Below are 23394 nucleotides of genomic sequence, written 5' to 3' on the forward strand. Positions count from 1 at the left end.
AGTTACTCTTAGACACTTAATACATGACATGACCTACTGAAAATACTTTTCTGATATTACTGACATTTGTTTAACCTATAACATTAATTCTTTGTAGCTCAATAAATCTGAGTATCTTCCCCCTGTATCATCAAAAGACTGATACTGACAAAGAAAGTCAATCTACGGCCCCCACAAAAATAATAGCTTTCCATTACATTTGTCATTTCACCTGAATAATTCCTTATAATCATGAATAATGATGTTATTTGACATTCTAATGATATCATGCCATGCAACTTCAATCCATCAGTCACTGTCAGGAAGGTCAAATATTTGTATTCCATTACATTATGCAGAGTTCATTAAACAGTTAAATGACATTATACACCTTAATTATACTTCCAAATGAAACTAGCACATATCATTTAGATTTTAGAGTCTGTGTGATGCATCTCCATTAAAAAGAAGGATCATGATTTTGAATATTCACTTGTGACAAAAAAATATATCGAAACTTCAAACAGTAGTTCTTCAGCTCTAGCAAATCCTGATGTGAAGATGAGTTCACTTGATACACCTAAAAACACCACATTCTTCACACACCAAGTAAGTTTATCATATTATCTGCTGTTACTATGGGTTACTTAGTGATCCTAACAAGGGCTAAAACACTGAGACATAACTGCCACAGGAAACGGATTGCTAACTAAAGCAATCTGGATCCAAAATGAGAATGGAGCATTTATGTAAGGAAACAGACAGGAAAAAAGAAGAGAAAATTTGTTGTCAGTAATATTTTCCTCTTCTTGAAAGCAATGATATAAAGTTTATCTCAACACAACTCAAAATCTGCTGCAGTGGATCAAAACCAACATAAGAAAAATGAAAGAAGCATACTCAGCTGTGGCACTAAAAGAGTTCTATTTTATTGATACCTAACATTCAAAAACACTACACTCAGCCCAGGGTATCAATGTAAATGGCTACTACCAAACTACTACAGGAAGTAATCTAAAATGCCTATTTTGCATGAATACAATTTTTTTTTCTCCTCCCATCAAAACAATTGTCAAGAAAAACAATAAGAGGTTCTCAGACAGTCATTAAGCAGCTATCAGTAGCTATGTATTGATTTAAGTGGACTCTTCAAAAAATCATAGTTCTTGTGACTTTACTAACAATCCCCTTTCCACCACAATCTTCTAAATGAGACACATACACAATAGGCAAAGAAATGGAAGGATTAATACAAGGAAAAATATGTTTAAAATCTACAAAAAGTACAAGTAGGGACAAGACCTTTTTTTTGGTTAGTGTAGTTTACCAGATTATAAAAGGCTTATTAAAATCCAGCTTTCCTCTTAGCTACAAATAGGCTGCTTCCTAAATGAGTCTCTGAGTCTAATATTAAAAGACAAAACCAGCCTTTTTATCAGATTGTCTTTAATTTATTACAGTATTTTATGTATGGGAAAAGAAGAAAATTCATTAGATTACAGCAGTTATATTCTTCAGCTCTTTACCTAGCTTGAACCACTAATGGGCAATGTGCTTTTAAGTAATCAAAATCAACTCAGTAATGTATGAAACTGGAGAAGTTCAGCAAAATTTCAAGAATCCTGTTGAACACAACCTGAGTAAATTATTTTAGTAGGGTTTCCTTCTCCCTATTAGTCCAGCCTCATTCACAGAGCAACATATGTCTGTTGGCATCCCTGATTTACAGAAAAATAGCTGAAACAACCAAACCAATACAGTTTTGGAGAATAAATTGAGACATTTTAATTGAGTAAATAACTGCCATCATATACAACTAGCTGAACTAAAAAGTTTATTTAAGTTTAATTATTTTTCTCTGCTTTCTGTAGAACTGGGAAAAAGTATTGTTTTCCTTCGCATTACCTATTCTTCACTGTTCTAAATCTCTGGTAGCTGCCAAAAGGTATTGGAGGGAACTTGGAATAGAGTCTACCAGTTTCTGAGTTCTTCCTTACTGTTTCTCCAGTTTCAGTAAAATTATTTTCCAGTAAAAAGACATTTTCCACTTATTGGAAACTACTTCCAAATGTCTATCATTTGTGGTATTTTTATAGTCTGAAGTGATCTGAGCTACACTGTCATCTGCAGAGTCAAACCTAATTAATTACTTCTTTACTTCCTTTTGTCAGTGCCAACTGCACCATCACATCCTTATTATCAAATAGTGCACAGTGGTGAAGGCCAGGCCCTGGGCATCAGTGTCTAACAGAGCAGATTTAAAGCCCTAAAGAAAACAGCAGACATCCTCGGTATTTGTTGCCGTGGGGATTCTTGCAACACATGTATCAGACAACGAGGCCCATGGAAAACAATATATGGACCGATTCTTGGTAGATATTTCCAGAGATGTTTATTTTTCCAGCCACCTGGTCGGTGACTGCCCAAGAACTGAACAATCACGGGACCAGAGGGTCCTTCCCGGGCAGGGGAACACAAAACAACCAACAGGGAACGAGGTTGACCAGGGAGTAGGGAAACCCCATAGGCCGTGCCTCTACCCCGGGGCCCCTCTCCCACGACTACATGGCAGGGGGGAGGAACCCCAACAGGTATTCAATGTGCCCAGCACCCCAAGGAAGAAGACAGAAAGATGGTGACTGCCTGTGCCAGTTTGGACAAATTTGGAGGAAAATATCCTCTGATAGAAGGCAGGTTACAACCACCCCTCCCGCACCAGGTTTGGGAAAAAAAAAATTTTCCTCAGAGGAAGTAAAAGAGATAAAAAACCTATTTATTTAACAAACACACAGGACAAGAATAATAATGCTGAATAATAAAACCTCTCACTGTGGAGAGAAACCTGGGAAGATTTTAGAGTCCTTCTGTAGGTGTGGTCTCTCTCCTCCTCCTTGCAGCTGCGTGGGTGTGGGCCCACCTCCGGGGCCTTGGTGGAGAATTCTCCCTGTGTGTTCTGATGTTGAAACAGTCCAGAAGAGAAGAAGGGAAAAACCAAAGACCCAGGAAAACAAAGTTCAATTCTCCATCTCCCTCTGGAGAAAAGGAGCTGAAAGCTGGCTGAAAAGCAAGAAGGGTGCTTCCTCTGCTCTTGCTACCACAGCAGGAGAGCGCAGAGGAGTGTGTATCTGTGTCCTTGAAAAACTGTTTTGAAAAGTTCGCTTGGTTTTTTCCTCTCCCCCCTCTCAGGCTCAGTTTAAAGGCACAGGATTGATTTTCTGGCCATAGAGCAGTGATAGGGGATACACATCATAAAGTCACCCCAAGACGCTGCCTTTTTTTCTTTCATATGGGATGGATATTTTAAACTTAATCTTGAACTGAATCTGCATAGAAAGTTTTAGAGTTAAATTAAGCCTCAACAATATAAAACAAAAAACATATTAGGGCTTATATTTTTACATCAAAAGGCACAAAACAACTAATATCATAAGACAAATCATGCAACTGAAATAAATCTTAAACCTTGCTGCTAATTGGGCAAATTGAATTGCTTTCAGTATATGCATCACACTTATGCTTCCCTTTCCTTAACAAATGACAGAAAATCCAGCAGTCACTACAGGTAATGATATTTAATTACTCAGTGGGAATAGCACTTTTATGAGGCTTATCACTGTGTTGCATATAATATGTGTTTATAATAAAACTAATTTTGGAAGTTTTCAGTTTCATTATTATACTGAACAAAGCAAGACTGTCATGAAATATAATTAGGACATCACAAAGGACCTTCTTAAACAGATATTGAGAATTTTGTGGCTCTGACAGCAGAGGCTTTGCAGAGTACAGCAGCTCAACTAACAAACAACAAAAATTAGATTCAAGATTTGGAATAACATTCTTTTTAGATGAGTCTCCTGGCTTTCACTGCACTCCAATACAAGGAACAAGGTCAATGGGACAAGGAACTCACAGGGAACCTCCTCAGCCCCGCAACAGTGGGACAGTCAAAGGTCCACTGTCTTTCATGAGAAACACTGAGCACATTTTATACCTCCATACTGTTTCTCTTCCTTTTCTGTTCAGCACTTGTAGTGGCACTTTTAGTTTTTAAATAAAGCTAAAATTTGTACAAGTTGTTAATGGTCATGTTCCCACATATGTGAATTCCAACTGGGAAATATTCTCAAATTCTTTCTGTTTCAGAGTATCTAACTCTTAAAGCTATCTTCTACCTCTTCTAGTTAGAAATGAACAACAGTCTGTAACTACTGACCAACTGGTACAGTGTTAAGAATAACAAGTATGCACATCTTGCTAAGGACAAATACTGATCTTTTTAGAGTTAATGAAATTGCCCCAGCCTACAAGTAAAAACAATTATCACAGGAAACCCTCAACATGATCTCAGCAATGGCTTTGAAAAATCTAAGCCACCAAATATGGAAGAAAAAACCTTAAACATCATTTTAAACCAAAGTATGAGTTAAAACCAGAATTTGATTAGATAAATCATTATTCTTCTGTCTTCAAACCTGCAGGGATAAAGAGCATGGATATGGTAAATTACTCTTTTTTCTCTTCAAACTTGCAGGGATAAGGAACACGGGAGGTGTCTGACAGGTGAGAACACTGTCATCTCCTCACAAAAGCACCAACTCGGGGAAGGCTTTAGAAGTAAGAACATATCCTTACTCATGTCCAGTAAATGCACACAACAAACACTGGAGATCTACAACAGCTGACAATTTTTCTTGCAAAGATTAAGAAAGTTTAAAAAGGGAAGGAGAAGTAATGAAATGGAAGATAGTTATTGCTGCTGAATCCTCTGACAGATCAGATGACAATCTTGATTCAACTTTCATTATTTAAAAAGACAAATAGAGCATCTCTCTGTGCCTTTTCAATCGTGACAAAACACAGTTATCAAATCACATTATTTCCTTTACTCTGATATCTTGTAGGCAATATAAAATGAGCCCCTATGGACAACACTTTAGCTGAGGTACAAAGCTAAATTCATTCAGGTACCATCAATGTGATGGTTAAAGATCAAGGGGGATCTGAGAAAAGACTCAAAGTTGGATTGCACATCATTTCCTTTCCCCTGCTCCCTCACCAGGCATCCACGTGGAATAAATAGAAGAATATCTCAAAAGCAGTAGATGTTTGGAATACATAGGTACAACAGCCATCCAACCATTGCACAGAAGAGGACCTTGCATTTCTACTACTTAGTTAAAATAATAATTTTTTTACCCTTTCATTTAGTAGTTCCAGATCCTTTGTATCTGATTCATGATCAAAATACTCATTATTATGTGTGCTGGTATTTAAATTAGGAAGAGCAAACCCCATTAAATTTCCAAATAGATCCCACGTATAATTCTCTCAATTCTTACCTACAGCAGGTACATAAAATCATCCATTTGATTTGCACACAAAAATACCCCTGGTTTTAGCAGTCAGTTTTGCATACTGTCTGCTACTCTGCAAGCACTGGAACAGACAGAAATGAGCAGATAAATCCATGGGCTTCTAAAACACCAAGGAATGTTAAAAACCAGTCCTTAACAAGAATAAAGAATCCACACCACACATGAGGATTAGAGTAAAACAAGCAATGCTGTTGTGAATACCAGATAAATGGACCAGATTTTTCTTGTATAAGGATGAATAAAGCCTGACCTGGACTCTCACAGGAGGTTTGGATTAAGATTATCATTCACATACACAGGAAAAAAACAAACAAACAACTTGACATTTTGTGTCCCTACACTTTAAAAATGGGTCAAACAAGCTCAAGATTTGTATATAAAGATGTAATAAATGTTATAAAAACCATTGTGACCTTTTATTTAACACCAAACTTTCATGTAAGAAGGATGTTTCTCCACATTAAAAAATACATTCAATACCACAGGTATTTATAAATAAGCCATAATTTTTATTAGATGCATTTAATTTTGTTTTGTTAAGGAACACAAGCAAAAAAGGGAAAACTTTCATTGTTTTCTAAGCTAAAATAGCCTCAGCAAAATATTATGTTAACTCAGCAGTGCTCCATTAACATCACTGATAAAAATAGAATTGTACAACTCTGCAATATTTTTGAGATGAACTTTCTCCAGGTCAAATTCAGAATTTTTTTGAAAGACAAGCAAGTATAAATTATTTTATTAATATTGATAGGGTCATAATAAGGAAACATTAATTGAGCAGAAATGTCATTAACATCCTTCCACATGACTGGATACTAATTAAGTGGCTTTCTTTTTTTTATCCTGAAAGTCTTCTCACTACCTAAGAAGGGTGGCAATTCCATGTCTTGCATTCATTCAAAATGACTGCAGAAGAAAAAATTCACACCCAAAAAAAGCTTGCTAGTTCCTCTGCTTCTCAGTGTAAGCAGCCATGTCTGAAGTCTCTCACTAATTTTTTTTAAGGAGAGTCATTTGAAAAATACATTTATTCTATTTCAAAGTGTTTACAGAGTTTTTCACTCCCAACAAAATTTCTCACCACCACAACAGAGCTATGCAAATCAAATTTAAAAGTTTGCCTTCATTTTGTCTTTAATTTGCACTACCTGGAGCTGAAGTAATTGGCAGGGGGAAGAACACACAATTTCATTTTGCAAATGTGCCAAAAGTTTCTACAGAACATTGAGACAGGAGGCAATTGGCTCTAACAAGAAAGCATTAGATTGTTTGCAGCATTGCTGGTAGTCCTTGCACCAAACACTCAACAGGTAGGTAAAGCTTGGCAGAGGTACCCTACTATGTCCTCATGATCAGGCACTTAAATCCCAAAACATCAGACTTTTTTTCAGATGCAGTTAAAGTAATTTAATTTTGCCCTACAATGAATGCAATTCACAGAAGTGTTAAAACATATAGAAATACAATCACTAATTAAGTTAAGCTCTGAGTTAAGCAGAATTTTAACAAATTCTAAATTATTAGTAGATATTTAGAAATAGAGTAACTTTATGTTTCCTTTCAAGCTCCTGTCAGGAATATGAGGTTAAGAGGTCAATAAAGCTGCTTTATTTGTAATTCTCCATTACTGTTTTCGAAGTTAAATGATACCACTTCAAAAAGAAGATGCACCTCTTCTTTGAAAGCTTATCCAATTATCTTGACTTCACTTCCTAATGCACTTTTTTCCCTCCCTTTTTTTATCAATCTTTCTTCTAAAGAAGATTAAATTCCATTTTGAAGGCTTGAGAATGGCAAAAAATGTCACAGCTCATTGTTGTCCCACTAACAGTCCGCATCAGTCAGTGAGTGAGAGAAAAAGAAACTATACTGAATTCCTCCATGTCAACCCAGATTCCATCATTATCATTCCTCCATACAGACAATAGCTTCTTATTAACCTTAAAGACAAGTTCAATCTTGATTTCAAAGTACCAGATAATAAAAAATGCTCCTCATCTCCAGCAATTTCTTTCAGTCACAAAGTTTACTCTAAATATTAAAAAAAAAATCACTGCTCATAGTTCAGGAAACCCCAGATTCAGATTTACAGCTATAGCTCTTATTAATAACATTTTTAATCTAAGACTTTTATTCCTGGAAATTTTGTTCCCATAAAGACAAACCTATTTCCCTTTCCCCTTTCTCTACTTCTCCTTTCTTCCTCTTGCTCCCCAAATCACACATGATTTTGAACTCAGTAGTGTCACCAGAAATGTAATGTTTTCACAACTGCACTCTAAGATTCTTCTCAGCCAGGAATGAAGTTTATTTACTGAGCCATGTCCTCACTATATTTTTTCTCACTTTTTTCTTTGGTGTATGAAGGTAGTAAAGTGAATTATATTGAGTTAGGCTTTATCCAACTAAAACATCATTAACAAAACTGAGCCTAAGAAAGTGTTCCTGCAATATGTGCTCACAGTGGCTCAACTTCAATGTCTGAATTCTGGCAATGTTGATTTCTACAGCATAATTTAAATATATAATCTGTATCATATATTCTTCTCCCTCAACTAGGCAAATTCTACCTGGGAGTGACAGAAAAAGAAATACTGAGTGAAACAATGACACATTTTTTAAAATGTTCATAAATGGTTACATTTTTACATACACATCAGAGCAAAATCTTGTATTCTGATACACAAAGTTCATCAGACCAGGCTGCATAAAAAGAAGAATTTCCAAATTCACTACTTAAACTCATATTCATTGCACACGATTTCTAATTTTATGAAGCAAACAGCAACAAGCCATCTCAATACATTCCCAATTACTAACAGGAAAAGATCATTGAATCCTGAACTAAAAGTAACTGTTCTTAGGCAGCCTTTGTAGAGAGATCACTCATCTGAATGCAGTACAATGTTACACTAGAGCATCAGAAGGGGAATATTCAATTTTTATTGTTCAATACGAACATTTGCTCCAGAGAGATCACTGAGAGATGCTGAGGTTTTCATGTTTTGATTAGAAGCAGTAGAAGTCAGCAGGTTACAAGGAACAGCAACAAGTAAAATACATTAGCAAATGAATAGCAGACTATGCACACTTGTGAAGCCGTAGAAACCTAGATATGGTATGAGTGATAAAGAGAAATGCATCTATATCCATGAATTATGCACTCCACTTCCTACTGTAGCCTCATTTTACAACAAAGCCTCCATTGTCTGCTATGTTGGTGTCTAACTTTACACAAGACAACTTACTAAAACATAATTTACCCAATTACCTGCTCAGAGAAGGTGCTTGACCCTCCGCTGAAGCTCTGCAAGCAATTATGGGGCCTTTTGGAATCACTGTACTTGATAGTCTCACTTACCACTTCAAACTACAGAGGAAAATGTTCCCTGAACAAAAGAAAGAGCATGGTGAGCAGCTTTGGATACATAGAATGTGGGAGATCCTGTACATGCTCCTCTCTGGAGCAGCCAGTGGGGGAAAGCATGTTGCTGGTATGAGTTACCTGTGCTGTGCGATGGAGAGGAGGAAAACAGGAAAGGAAGGATTTTGTCCTACCTAAAAACAACAGATGCCACAAGAGGTGAAGCCCAACAGAGTTGAGGCCTTGTGTTGGGGAGGATGAAAGTTTGGTAAGAAAGTTTGACAGATATGTAGGCTTGGCAGAAAGATCTCTGAATGTAGAAATTGAGGATGAGGTAGAAATGGAAGCAAGTTTTGATATAGAGTAAAAGATGTTTTGCTGAAACACTGATCACTGGGTAACTGAGAAGGCAAACGTTGGAGATGAGTTGGAAGGAGATTTTTAGGAGTAGGACAAAGGTATGTGACTACAAAGACATGTTTTTCACCAAGTACATAAGTCTCAAGAAGAGCGTAAGTAAATAGAAAACATGTCTTTACCAAAAAGAGAGATATGGCAGGCAAACAAGAAATGTCGAAGTAGGAAGAAAAAGGGAGGTCTGAGAATTTTCCATTGTAAACTTAAATTGTAACTTACCCCTGTGATTGGATAATAATGACTATAATATGGTGATGGTAGTAGTTATGATAGGCTATAGGCAAATGTAAAGGTATTGTGTATGGTGCTTATTGGTTGTTATGTATTAAGATACTCTGCAAAGAAAAGTATAGAATGCTTTGTAACTTGAACAGAAAGAGGCTTCAGGTATGCCCACAGCTGGAGCTGGCAGCTGTAGGGCTGGCTCTGGATACCCACTCCCTGAAATGCTGTAACTTCGCCTGTGCAATAAACAGCTTTCAAGAGAGACACCTGAAGTCCAGACATCCTTTGTGAAACTTTCTCCTATACCTTGCATCTCAAAACTCAACCTATTTTACACAGGTATATAAGAAGTCTAGTACCATATCAGAGCAAAGCAATTGTGCTCAAGATTTTCCTTTTTCCTTAAGTTGCATCTGAAGAAGTCTGTATTGGTGACTCTCTCTCCAGATCTCTGCACCTGCACTCACTGAGGGAATACAGTAAATTGGCTTTCCCCTCAAAGGACTGACATCTATACCAGGCAGCCTGAAGAGATCAGGCTATGGCATTATAGATCCCTCTATGTTCTGGACAAGGCACTAGGTCAGCACATCACAGTGGCCTGTTCCTCCATTCCTGTATGTTTAGGGAGCATTCCTGCTTATTTCTCATGTGCATGGAATGCCTTTTACTTCCCTCTTCGTTGCTGAAGGTTGTACTGGTTTGGGCTGGGGTGGAGTTAATCTTCACAGGGGCTGCTATGAGGCAGTTTGGGATTTGTGCTGGAAATAGCGTTGACAACTCAGGGATGTTTTCGCTGTTGCTTTGCTGCTCCTCACCCTACCTTGTGGGGGTGGCACAAGGAGCTGGGAAGGGACACAGCTGGAACAGCTGATCCCAACTAACCCAAGGGATATCCCGGACCATGTGGTGTCACTATCAGCATATAGAGCGAAGTGAAGGAGAAGGAAACAGAAGATATGGGAGGAGGAAGGAAAGGAAGGGGTGTTCCAATTGTTACATGTGATAGAACCCTGCTCTCCTGGGGATAGCTGAACACCTGCCTACTCATGGGAAGCAGAGAATGAATTCCTTGTTTTGTTTTGCTCATGCGAGTAGTTTTTGCTTTACCTGCTAAACTGTCTTTATACCAAACACTGAGTTTTCTTATTTTTATCCTTCCAATTCTCTCTCTCTTCCTGCTGCAGGGAAACAAGCAAGTGGCTGTGTGGTGATTAGTGGTTGACCAAGGTTAAACCACGATAGAGGTCCTCTAAATATAAGGAGTACAAAATGGTTACTTGTGAAATCATGAAATATCTTCTTTAGGTAATAATTATGGATTAATTATATAATCATAATATAATTATATGCCAAGGAATATTAATGTATGTTTCAACAGAAAAATACTATATATTAAGCTCTTCACAGCAAGGAGAAGAGATGACAGATTAACATTGGATCACTGGATCCCCTCTTAGGAGTTGCAATAGGAAGTTCATGCCAGATGCCTCTCAAAAAATATGTTCCTGAAGAAAACACATAGTTGTATTACACTGAATAGCACAAAATATCCCAATATGCTGGAAACAATAAGCAATAAATGAAATTTCCAATTGACTTTCCAGCAAATCTATTCTAATTACAAATGGAGATTTTGCATGTATTTCATTACTTATGGTAATTGTGTGATATCTATTATGAATAACCATGTATTCCAATCATCTCTTTTAATTATATTCTGCTGTAAGAGCAAGTCATGCAATACCTTGCCCAGATTTGGTTAACTGTGTGTGTGCTGCAAATCACTTTCTAATGGCTATATTGAGGACAAAAGGTGCACAAACTCTAACAGGAATGGCTTGTAACTGTCATCTCCTTCATTAACCAGAAACTACTTAAATGAGTAAAAAAACCTGAATTTAAATCCAGTTATACACTGAGGAAAAAAAATTGGTTTTTCCTCCTTTCTTTTCTAAAGTTCATGGTAATTGGTACCTGAATGCAAAGCCTGTGGTTATCTGCTACTGATGCAGGTACATAAATTTTCTATAGTGTCAAAAGTGCAACAGCAGAAAACACCTCCTTTGTATTTGTTGTCTACCATCCATTTATTTATTTGTTTGGGTTTTACTGATGTGATAAGAAGGATATAATTACAGGTTTGTTCAATAACCACAGCAATTACAAATTTGCTCACTACTAGACCAGAAAGCAACTGCTGGACTAAAAGTATTATTATTATTTATAGAATCATAGAACTGTTTAGATTGGGAAAGACCTTTAATCTCATTGAGTCCAACCCTTAACACTCCCAAGGCCACCACTAACCCATGTACCCAAGTGCCACATCTACACATCATTTAAATCCCTCCAGGGATGTGGGCTCCCCCACTGCACTGGGCAGCTGTGCCAGGGCTGGACAACCCTTTTGACAAACACATTTTTCCTAATGTCCAGTCTAACTCCCCCTCAGAACAACTTCAGGCTACTTCCTCTGTCCTATTGCTTGTTCCTTCGGAGAAGACACTGATCTCCACCTCTCCACGACCTCCTTTCAGGTAGTTGTAGCAAGTGATAAGATGAACAGGACTTCACAGTTTTTTAAACAAGAATGCCCATTATTATTTTAAACCTCAAAGGAAACACTCATTTAACGTTTTTTGTGTCCTGCCTCAGTTTCCCTGCCACTTTTAATACAGAAGTTTGCTACCACTTAATTTCATATCTTTCCACATTGCTTTACTCTTCTGCTTTTTAAGCTTGACTTCTTCCAACTCCATAGACGGAGGTTTTTCTCACTAAACATTTGTCTAGGTTTCTTGCTATGCTAAAATAAATTCTTTTTACCAGGTATTTCTGTCACCCCAATGACAGAAACCTTAAAGTTACTTTGAAACTACAGTTGTAACATGCTTTGAAAATTGATAATGAGAGTAAACATGACGAAATGGGAGCCCTTCTGCATGTCCCTGGAGCTTGTAAAGACAAGCAGTTCCACTTTTAGAAGACACACATTAGTAACACACCTTCAGACCTGGACAGTGAGTCCCCCTGAAACACACAAAGCAGTAGAGAGGTTCATGCATAATGTGGTTTAAGCCATTTATAAGTTCCAATCAATGAGGATGACAAACAGGTGAATGAAAGTGAGTAGACAAAAATGGAACTGGAATTTTTTAGCTGAATTTTAGTATTTATTAGCAATGTAGTCAAGAAATTTAACTGCAGATCCAACCTATTATGCCACTGCTTACAAGCCCATTTCTCAGAGATCTCATTACTCTCCACACAGTCGGGGCTGAAGGCTGGTTCAACACATGACTAATAAGAGACTGCTCGGCCCTCCACAGCATTGCTAAGATGCAACAGGTTCCAGCCTAGGAGCTACGGCCTCTCCTTTATGTGGCCTTACACAGCTTTTTTAACACCTCTTCCAATGTAGGTTGTGCTACAAGCTGAGAAATTCTTACCACTGATCTGCTGAATACATGTAAATAAGTAATTTAATTGTTAATTTACTCCATTTGCAAATTGGCAAGAAATACTTCTGATTCCATTACTTTCCCTTTTTTTTCCTTTCTATTTACAATACTGGCACAAAGGATTTAGAATGGGATTTTCATCAATACCAGTATATTAATGCAACTATAACGATCCAAACAGAATTGTATATCCTTATGGTGAAGGCCATCCTCTTTCAACAGTGAGCACCTTCCAAGCAAGACAAGATTTGAAGGGAGAGAAAGCATTTTTATCAGACCAAATGAGACAGTTGAACTCCATCCCCACAAATAAGTCATACAGACAAGCTTTTGTGCACAGAGCCCTGAATCTGTTATCTTCAGAAGCAGCATTTCTTAATGTGAGTCAAACACCATCCCTTTGTTTGTAGACTGCAAACAAAAAGACTCCAGCCCTGAGATAATTAACTGTCCTCTCTATCATCAGGAAGTTCAAGTGGTTTGCATACACAGAGCAGATCAGTCATTCTTTGGGCTGTTTGAGGAGAGCCCTTATCCCAGAAGGGAACTTGACAATACAGCAAAGCTGCTCTGTTGGCTTGGTGCTGCCAAGAGCACAGTCCTACTCCTTGTCCTCTGCACAGCTTAATTTTGCTAAAAATTATTAAGCATAGGAACTGTTTTTCTTACTCTCATTTGTGCAAGTAAACATTATAAGGCATTAATAAATCCTACTTGAGGGATCAGTAAGGAAAAGCCATGGAATGGCTTTATTTGGGATCTGAGGTAAAAAAATTCAGGAGTTTTCACTGATACTCAACAGCTTCAGATACTTACAATAAAGTAAGTCTGAATCTCCTCTGCATTCCTGATGAAGAGATATATTCTATACGTGCCCCCCATTTTCAAATAAGATGCATCATTTATATCTGTTCCTCCCATTCAGGAAGTCTTTTCTGCACCAGCAAAGAAACTGCATCCTCTTCCTAATGCCCTCTTCTTCTAGAATTATTACACATTTTGAAAAATTCATGTAAGCAGTCCAGGCCTTATTGTACCAAACAACATTTTGTGTCTCCATTGTGATTCCATCTCCGGCCTAATATTTAAATTACTAAGTCTTTACCAAACCCCTTTATTTTTAGCTCTTTGCTTAAGAGCTAAAAGGAGCATGTCTGCTCCTTAACATTGTGCTAAACAAACTAATAATAATAGTAATACATAGGAAGCTTCTGTAATGAGCACTAAAGAAAAGATTTCTACTTTCTACTTTCCCACAAGATTAGATATGTCTAACACGTTGTTGCAAACATACAGTGGACATTATTAAAATATGTAGATATAAGCTTATATATTCTGCAATATAACTGAATTTTATTTTCTTAATCTTAGTTTTATGGTAAATATGAAAACTTATTTAGGCTGAAACCCATAAAATTCATAATTATGGAGCATAAATACAGATATGATAAATGTGTAATGTACAAATAAAATCATAACAGCAGCTCTGTAACTTTATGAAGAATTAAAATTTCATGTACAAGATAAATACCATGGGTTTCAACCAAACTTGTGAGAGAATACTACTGTTCTTTCCAGTGTGCTATCTTCAATGGAAACTGTCAGGTCTGTAACTAAATGAAAAATTACTTTGAAAATATATTAAGTAAAAATACTAATCAAAAGGATTGTTTCTTTTTAACTGCAAAACTTTTAAGGAAAGCATTAGAAAAATATTTGAGGCATTACAGAATACATCAGTCTCAAGCAATACAGCAATTCTGACAGCAGATGACAGGGAGCTCCCAGCCAGACAAACAGTGCAGCAGAGCAGATGCTGTTCTCACATTGCCTGACCCTGGATCCTGTCCCACCCCTGCAGCAGACCCAGAACAATTACACTGCAGCTCGGGGTGTTAGCAAGCCTTGGAAGGGAGCATCTGGTTCAACTAATGTTTTCTCTGCTCATTAATAAAAGGAACAAGCTGCAGTAACTCACAGAACAGCACATGGCCTCAGCAACAAATAATGACCATTAACTCCATGTAGTGATGAAGTTGCCAGAAAAATATCATATGCTTTGGGATTTTATATGTGGTCTATTCCCTACAATCAGAATACTTTCTGGTGGGAAAACTTAGATCTCTATGAAAAGGGCAATACAAATAGTCCAGCAAAATTCAGTACATAACAGTTAAACAACCTTCTTTTTATGTTTCTGGTTTTTTTGTGTTTTTTTAATGGAAATAACTTTTCATAATCAATCCCATATGAAAAATTTTTGTAAGGTGTTTATTCTAATTTATTACACACATACATGTGCCCTTAGTAAGGTAGCCAAAGTGTCCACCACAAATTTCTATAAAATTACTTGGCCCAAATAACCCTCAGCTTGCTGTTCCCAGCTGGAAAGACTGTTCCTTTTAATAACCAATTCAATAAACTGCTGAAAAATGCTTTATATAACATACTATTGCCATAGATCTGCTGTTTGTCATTACATATTGCATTCAATCAATTTACAAATGTTGCTGTGTTCCTTTTGTGCTAGTTCTTCTTATGGCATCCTGAACACAAATCTAAAGATCAATACCTTGTCTACTGGAAAAAAAAATTGGACATAACTAATGAATAATTTTATTTATAATAAAAAATCCTAGTTTCCAAATGGATTCTGATAATATTGAAATTCTTTTTTCATATTTAACACAAGATGAAAATAGTACCCTGCACAACACCATGAGAAAAGCAGTGATAAAAACCAGTTGATATTTATTGAAGATGTGAGCAAAACTATGTAAAGCTGTGGTGCAGGGCTAAGAAAACATCAGTAAAATGGTAGGTCATTCACAAGGTATTTGTTACCATATTAAAGCACAAAAAGTCCATGTGAAAGAGCAGATGGAATTTGTTTCAAACAGCACCATAGTTCTGCCCTATGGAACTATGGAAGCAGCAAGGCTCTGAATGAAGTACTTCAAGTAAGAAGCCAAGGAGAAGCTGAGCTCATGCTGTTTTCATGTGCTGATTCAGTTCATCTTGTGCCTTTTGTGTGACAGAAACAATGCATTTGCTGACTATAGACACATGCCTGCACTGCTCCAGCTATTGAATAGCTGCCTCCTCCAAAACAACCACAGAGCTGTTCAAGGGAGCCACAAGTGACTGCTTTTCACAGTCACTCTCTGCAGAGCAGCAAGCTGACAGAACTGAGAGGAAACAAGGACTGCTGTAAAAAAGGGAATGGGTACCTGTATAAGGGTATCGCAGCAAGCTTCCAGAATACCCAGCTCACCTCCTCACCACTCCCACACTTAGAGCCCAGATGTGCACTGTTCTGGCATTACCAGAACAAAATCATGCCACTTCTGTATAAACCAACCAGAAAGTCAGCATAAAAGTACACCCCAAAAAACAGTATCTCATTAATGAAGACTGTCCCAAATACCACGTGCCTTCCTACTCTGATATCAGACAAGTAGAAGGCAAGAGCAGAGCAGGTACAGACCTCTTATTATTACAGGTATTAAGTGACAATGTCTTCAGACAGCCTGTGGTCAGACACCTCTGAGTCTCAAGCATTTGCCTGCTAGGTGACAGCAAAGGGAGTGGATCTCCTGAGGAAAACAGGCACTAATCCTGCACCCTGACCATCTGCAGCTCTCTGTTTTGTTGCACCTACTGTCACAGACATGTGCATGTTGTAGCTCGCACACTAAAGATTCCAGTTTAACGTCAGATATTCCTTACTCAACAATAAGAACCCAGCACCTTCCAATCCAAGAATCTGCAGTAATCGCTCAAAGGGATCCCAATGCAAACAGGTTCCTGAGTCCATGAACTCTGTGCACCCATTGGGCAGAAGTCTAATGCTGGGAAAAACGAGGCAGCTCTGTCTAGAAACAGCAGAACTCTTTCTGTACCATAAATACTATATTCTTACTCTACCTATTTTTGTTTCTATTAGCACAATTTGCCTTTCAAATGTCAAACTAAATTCACAGGACTGGCAGCTTCAAATAAACAAAACAAAACTTTGCAATCTGTTAACTGAACAAGCCTGCTTTGGCATTGCTCAAGTCACACTGAATGCCACAAGGCCATTGTGACTGACTTTTTTCCAGAGTATAGTTTTATTTTAAAACTATTACTGAAAATTCATAATTCCAACCCTATGTTCTGTTTCAAGATGGAATTTCAACCATACTAGTTAATTAAAGCCACCACCTGGAGTGAGATGGCTTTCAAACTCATTTCCTTTGTCTCTCTAATTCACATACATTAATATTTTATTTTCTACTGAAAAAAAATGTCAGACGTGTGCCAAAGACAAGGCAGATAAAATTATTACAATAAAACAAAGAAAATACACTTGTTACTGCCAGGTCTCAGAATGAATGCTGAATTATACAGACGCTTTAAAGACTTAAAACTGCAAATTGCTCCATTTTACATACTGTATTCTAGCCTTTACATCAAGATCTCTCCTAATTTCTTCTTATTGTAATGAGAAAGGAAAAGGGTTGAGTTTTTATTACCTGAACATTTATTCAATGGAGAAACAAAGACTACATTATATATTACAACACAAGCTATTAAAACAATGTGACACTATAAAATAAGCTGCAATACTCATTATGGTATAAAAAACCTAAACCCTGAGCAAATAAATGTATCTGCCAAAAGTCAGCAATAACTACACAACAAGAGTTTATAATCTTTAATTATTTAAGAAGGAAAGAAGCTTGTAATAATCAAGTTTTATAGGCTCCTTAACTTGTCATTACTAGGTGCTCAGGAAACTTTAAAACAAGAATGCTATCTGAAATACTCTATTTTTAACAACAGATGCAATTGTTCACTTAACTGATTAGTTCAAAACAATAGTCAAATATTGTTTTTAAAACCTGCACACACAGAACAGATAACAGTTTATTTACTCTCTGATCCAGACAATGCATACAGCAGCTGCTCAGGCACTTACAGGCCCTGCATCACACAGTGACCAATATGACGCTGTCTTTATATAGCTTTGAAAATGGTTTTTGTTATAACAAATCTGTAAATCACCTTGGATTTACATCAGGTATTTCAGAAACTTGAAGATCAGAAAAATTGTTAATTTTATTCATTAAAAGATATTGGTGAGACAGTAGCATTTTTAAAGTTTCTATGAAGTCTATGTATCTTTGCCATGATGTGACTTCTGATACACACAAACACCATTTAAAACAGAGAGAAGTTCAGTATTGAACAATTATAATCTACAGAAGTGATGGGAGGAAAGGAAGGTTCCATATTTCAGAAGAAATACATTTATGGGTTAAAAAAAATAGATATTAAAGTTTACTTGATTTCAAATCATGAAAGAAAAAACATAAAACAACAAAACTAACAAGAAAACTTTCAATAAACTCCAGACAACAACTTTTTTTTCCCCAGCATAGTCAGTCAATTGCCTAACTGAGCTCCTACTAAAATTTTACCATGAACCTCTATGGAAAAAGTGATCAGTCTTGATTATTTCTGAAAGATAGCACTTTCAGCCACTGAGATAAGCACAAGTTACAAAGCAGCAGAATTTTGACTGCAATAACACACTATACTACAAAATACATTAAAAAGGTATATTGAGCATCTTATATAATCAAGTTACAATACAATTTCTAACTGGAAAATTTTACTTACAACATGTGGCTTCATATTTTCATCATGAAACGTGTACACTATACAGATGGTTTATTTAATCCCTTCCGAACTAAATTAATCAAAGCAATCTGTCCCACAAAAAAACCCCAAAAGTCTTCAAAGTCTTCATACAGGATTCTACTGGCATTTGACAAATGGTGCACATTTAGCCAGGAAAAGTTGAAAATCCTCCATAAAGAAGTTACCACATCTAAAAATAAGTGACATTATTAAAAGCGAAGCAGGATGTGTTATTTAGCATAATATGGAATTTAAACAGTACCAGCTCTGATAGACTTTAAAATGCTTATAGTAGTACCTGGTTGTTTATACATCTTCTGTGGTGAAAAGGTCAATAGAAATTCACCTCGAAGGTCACAGTTGCTAAGCAACTGTTTTCAGCAGTTCTGCAACACTGATCAAGCATCTTCTGATCAAGCATCACTGCCTGGTTTCAGAATAAGCCCATGTCGCATCCTACCTGGCCTTCCAAGCGCCCCGAGCGTCTCCTGCTTTTCCCAGGAGCACAGATACCCATGGAAAGGATACGTCCTGGCACCACTGGCCTGCGGTTCACCAGAGCAAAGGACAGCTCTGTCGTCAGGAACACCACGGAGGGCTTGATGAGGTGCTGCCCAAATCTCAGCATGATGAAAGCTGACCTTCAGGGTCTGAAAGAGACAGTAGTTAAGATAATTAAGGAACTGACTCTGCCTTTCCAAACAACAGGAATAAAACGATCGAATTGCCTAGCCAGCTTCTAACAGCAAGTGCCTCCTGGGCTTATCAAGGCATTGGGTGTCTTGAAATGGTTATTATATCTTTCCTAAAACGATCACTTCTTTGAAGGAGTGGTGAAAAAGGCTTATTTCCAAAGCAAAAATTTTAATTTTTTTAACCCCTTCTCTCATCATCTTGGCAGGGCTACAAAATTCTAGAGAATGTAATTTCTCCCTCCCATTTTCATTTGTCCTGCATTGTAAACATTTGGGTCATATGTTCTCCGAAAAGCACAAATAGGATTTCACATTCTTTCTGCCACAATGCAAATCTGTGCACACAGGACTTATGAAATAAACCACATTTTCTTAATCTCTCCATTAAATACCTCAACTGAAGAAACACTGGCAAATTGATGAAAGTTTATTTAGCCATTTTCCATCCACACTTTCTAGCTTGAGCAACTGGGATGTGAAGATGATCAGTGCTACATTTTCTCTTAGAGGAAGTCAAAGACTTCCACTTCCATTCACTAAAATTTTCTCTCTTCGTGATGAGAATGAAGATCCCTTTTAAATAGCTACAGCACAATTCTAAATGTGTCTATTTTAGGTCTTTAAGCCCTAGAGTATTTAAAGTATTTAATTCAATTCGAAATATCCAAGGTACTGCAGGGTAAAATATGAAGAAATTACAAATTTCATGTGACAATACTTCAGACACATTGGAAGCATTATACTCACATTACCCAGCTTGAACCAAGTGACTAATCAGGAAATTCAGTTTTGTATGTGTATTGGGTTGACCCTGAGTTGATGGACAGTCTTTAAGACCAATTACGCTTCTCACAATTTACATATTTAAACCGCACAGAAAGGCGGGACTTTCCCTTTTGTCGGAGGTCGCCTGCTGGAAGGTGGGGGGGCTCCGAGCCTCCGGGCCCCGCTGGGCCGGGCCGGGACCACTGCCCCTTTCCCCCTTTCCCAACGCTGTGGCACGGACCCTGGGTCGCTGCAGGGGAACTGTCCCAGAGCCGCAGGCAGCTAAAACCAGCCATGGACTGCCACAGCTAAACCCATCCAGCGTGGCTTCTGGGGACAGGCGGGTCCCTCTCCTCTCCATGCGGAGCCGGCGGAGCCAGCGGGAGCCGGCAGAGCCTCCTGTCTACAGCCAGCACACTTCGTGCTGAACTGAAGAGGACACCGTGCAGCCAGCAGCACAAAGGGAGCGAGGCTTTCCCCACCGTAAAGCCTGAACAAGAACACTCTTCAACATGGCGGCGTCAGAGCCAGAGAGAAAGAGAAGTGAGTCCCGTGGGACGGAGCTGAGCATGGCGACGGGAGAAAAGAGGGCGGTGCCGCGATTCTGGCGCGCAGCTTAAAAGAAACCTTCTTGCATGCCGTGGTAAGAAACTGTAATACCACAAACTGTTTGTCTCTTTAATCCATTTGAAGAGCATGGGGGGATGGAGTATCCTCGTGTGCCTGTGAAGATTGTGAAGAGTGCCTATGCCAGGCTATATAGAAGTAGTAAGAGGCTGTTAGAGACTTGTGGCGAAGAAAAGCCTTTGTGTGCAGGCCAAAAGAACTTATCCTTAAAAAGATTAATAACCCCATGTGATGGCCCATGTTTGGCAGTGTGAAGGAACTGTGAGATTTTTCATGGGAGAGATGTCCTACACACAGCAGATTGATTGTTTCCAGGTGGATCTGCTGTTAGTGGCGGTTTGGGAACCACGTGCAACTGAAGGAAAACCCTTTTTTCCTTAAGCATAAGAGAGAGACTTTTCAAGAACTGGAACACTGACTAACATCCCATGTTCTGTTATCCCTTGTGTGAGCTGGGTAAAAGGAGAGAAGTGCTGGGGGGGGGGGGGGAATTTGCTTTAATTTTGTTTTGTTATTTTCTCTTTACTTTTAATTCTATTAGTAATAAAACTCTTTCATTGTACTGCAACTGGTTAAGGTTTGTGCCTGCTTTGCTTTTCTCCTAATTCTTATCTCACAGAAGGAAAATAAGTAAGTAATGAATATTTTGAACCAAAACCACTACATTTAATTGGTGTTTCCGCCTGGTTTCAAACTCAACCCGCTACAGTATGTTGCCCGAGATGGGGAAATCTACTGCTACAGTCGTGGAAGATCTTTTGTAACAGTTCTTTTCTTGCAAGCTTACTGTGTTCAGTAAGACCTAAACTTGGTTCTTAATCTAAGAGATTTATTCTAGTTTAACATCCCACTTTTACCTGCTCCCATAAAAAAAAAAAGTACACAGAACGACCCCCTCTAAGTGCACACACTTTGAAAATGTCTTTGAGAAATACTTGTTCTTCTAAAGGAACTTCTGGCTTTGTAGAGATCTGATTCCACAGAACTTAATTAAATGAAGGGTAGCAGATGCATCTAGCCAGGGTTTACACCAGAAAAACATGTATAAATCTTAGTATAAGATACAGTAACAAATCAGATTACTACATTTCATGTAATAAACATTTTCTAAGCAGGCACCATGTCTTGTTTTATTTTTGAAGATCACAGATGAAAGAAAATGCTTGAGCAGACCATGGAAGAGTAGAGATTTTAACTATGCCTGTTTCAAAGATTTGAAAAGGTTCTACTTTTTTTTTCCACATAAAGTTAACAGAAGATTAAGTGTCTGTGTCCCTCAGCATATATTAAACTTGAAACTCGACAATATACAAAAATCAAGTCCCTTTAGCTACTAGAAGAATTGCTTAGCAGAAAAAACACCTACTACCTTGTGCTGATGCTTGAAAAAAATAACTCTTAGGAACTTCAATCAATGTTTCTCATTTCTCTTAAGCAGTCCATCAGCAACCCCCTGGAGGGGGGTTTCATTCTGATTAAAACATGCAAGAATGTTTTTACACCATCCAGTAAAGAGACATGGTTCCCTTTGCAATGAAGGAAATGTTTCTGATAAAGGAGAGAAGCATATTCTATAGCCAGGACTAACCTCCAGTGATGAAACTTTAAGCTGGTGTCTCCAGAGGCTGGAAAATCAAATGTAGTACCTGCCCTTGCACCTGGAAATGCTATGGACAGAAATCAAAGAAATACTGATAATTTCTTGTTCTGTCTTCCAGAACACTGATAAATAAATGTACTGTCCACAGGCATGGGACAGACTTAAGCACAGAAATAAGGCTTCAAAATCACAGTTGCTGAATGTAAAATCTGATGATTTGAAATTTGACTTAAGAAGGGAGAGAACCTGAGATTTGATAATCAACTGGAGGAGTCCTCTGGCTGATTGCTTCCATAAGCAAAAAGCAGCAAAGAATAGCAAAATAAGATTGGTGACATTAGGTTGCCTATACTGTGTATTCATCATGCACCTACCACATGCATTTTTACTTACTTCACTACCTGTCTTGTTAAAAAAGGCCTAGAAAAATCAGTAAAGTAAAAGCACTAATCTCGTACCTCTCCATGCAATAGCTTGAAGAATCACTTTATAGCCTCAGTGGGCTGATCCAGAATTATTAGAACATTATAAAATCTCATACATAGAATTAAAGCATGTATTAAAACCCTTTCTATTTGTTTACTATGCAAAAACGTATCTGAATAATGGATTTCTAACTCTTGATTCAAACTAAATAAACGTGTTTCAAACTAATGTGTCACTTGTACTGGTTGTGCTGTAATTTTGCAGTAATATTGCAGACTTCCCAGTGCTACTCTCTCCAATTCTGCAAAGGGATTATGGGAGACTTTTTCTTAAACAATTATTCATGATCTATTATATATTACTTCCACATCCATCTGCCCTAGTGATCCTCTGTGTTTTTCTGCAAAGTACATTGTGTTGGTCTGTGCTCAGACCAACACAAATGCTAAAAAATGCATTAGGGAAATAAGTAATGGGTACAAATGAAATATCCACAACAGTGCACCAACACACTACAGCAAGGCTGGACTATTCCAGAGTGCATCCAGGCAGGAAACTGCTACTGGCAGAGTTTTTAGTCATCTGAACTTTACCTGCTTATTGTTTGGATGGTTTGTAAACCAGCAGGAATCAACAGAGCACAGGTGTGTGCACACAGGTCATGAGATGCAAACAGTGTGTGCACAAGGCTTCCCAATTCCCAGACTGGAATGACCACGCTAAGTCTGTTCCTCCAGAGATTTCCATTTTTCACATAAAGAGG

The 23394-nt window shown here is 37.8% G+C and overlaps 1 long non-coding RNA gene across 1 annotated transcript in view; it reads right to left on the reverse strand.

Moving 5' to 3' along the window:
* Nucleotides 1–5707: 5707 nt before the first annotated feature.
* The window catches only part of LOC121673050, a 97989-nt gene continuing 80302 nt past the window's right edge, over nt 5708–23394 (reverse strand). Inside the window, exons 2-4 of the long non-coding RNA XR_006019124.1 lie at nt 19047–19168; nt 18704–18708; nt 5708–5719 (exon numbers count right to left, since the gene is read on the reverse strand). This is a non-coding gene — a long non-coding RNA (uncharacterized LOC121673050). The remainder of the gene's footprint in view (nt 5720–18703; nt 18709–19046; nt 19169–23394) is intronic.

Source organism: Corvus kubaryi, unplaced genomic scaffold, assembly GCF_017639235.1.
Source record: "Corvus kubaryi isolate FWS band 111438036 unplaced genomic scaffold, C.kubaryi_AGA036_p1.0 65145, whole genome shotgun sequence".
Classification (NCBI taxonomy): Eukaryota; Metazoa; Chordata; class Aves; order Passeriformes; family Corvidae; genus Corvus; species Corvus kubaryi.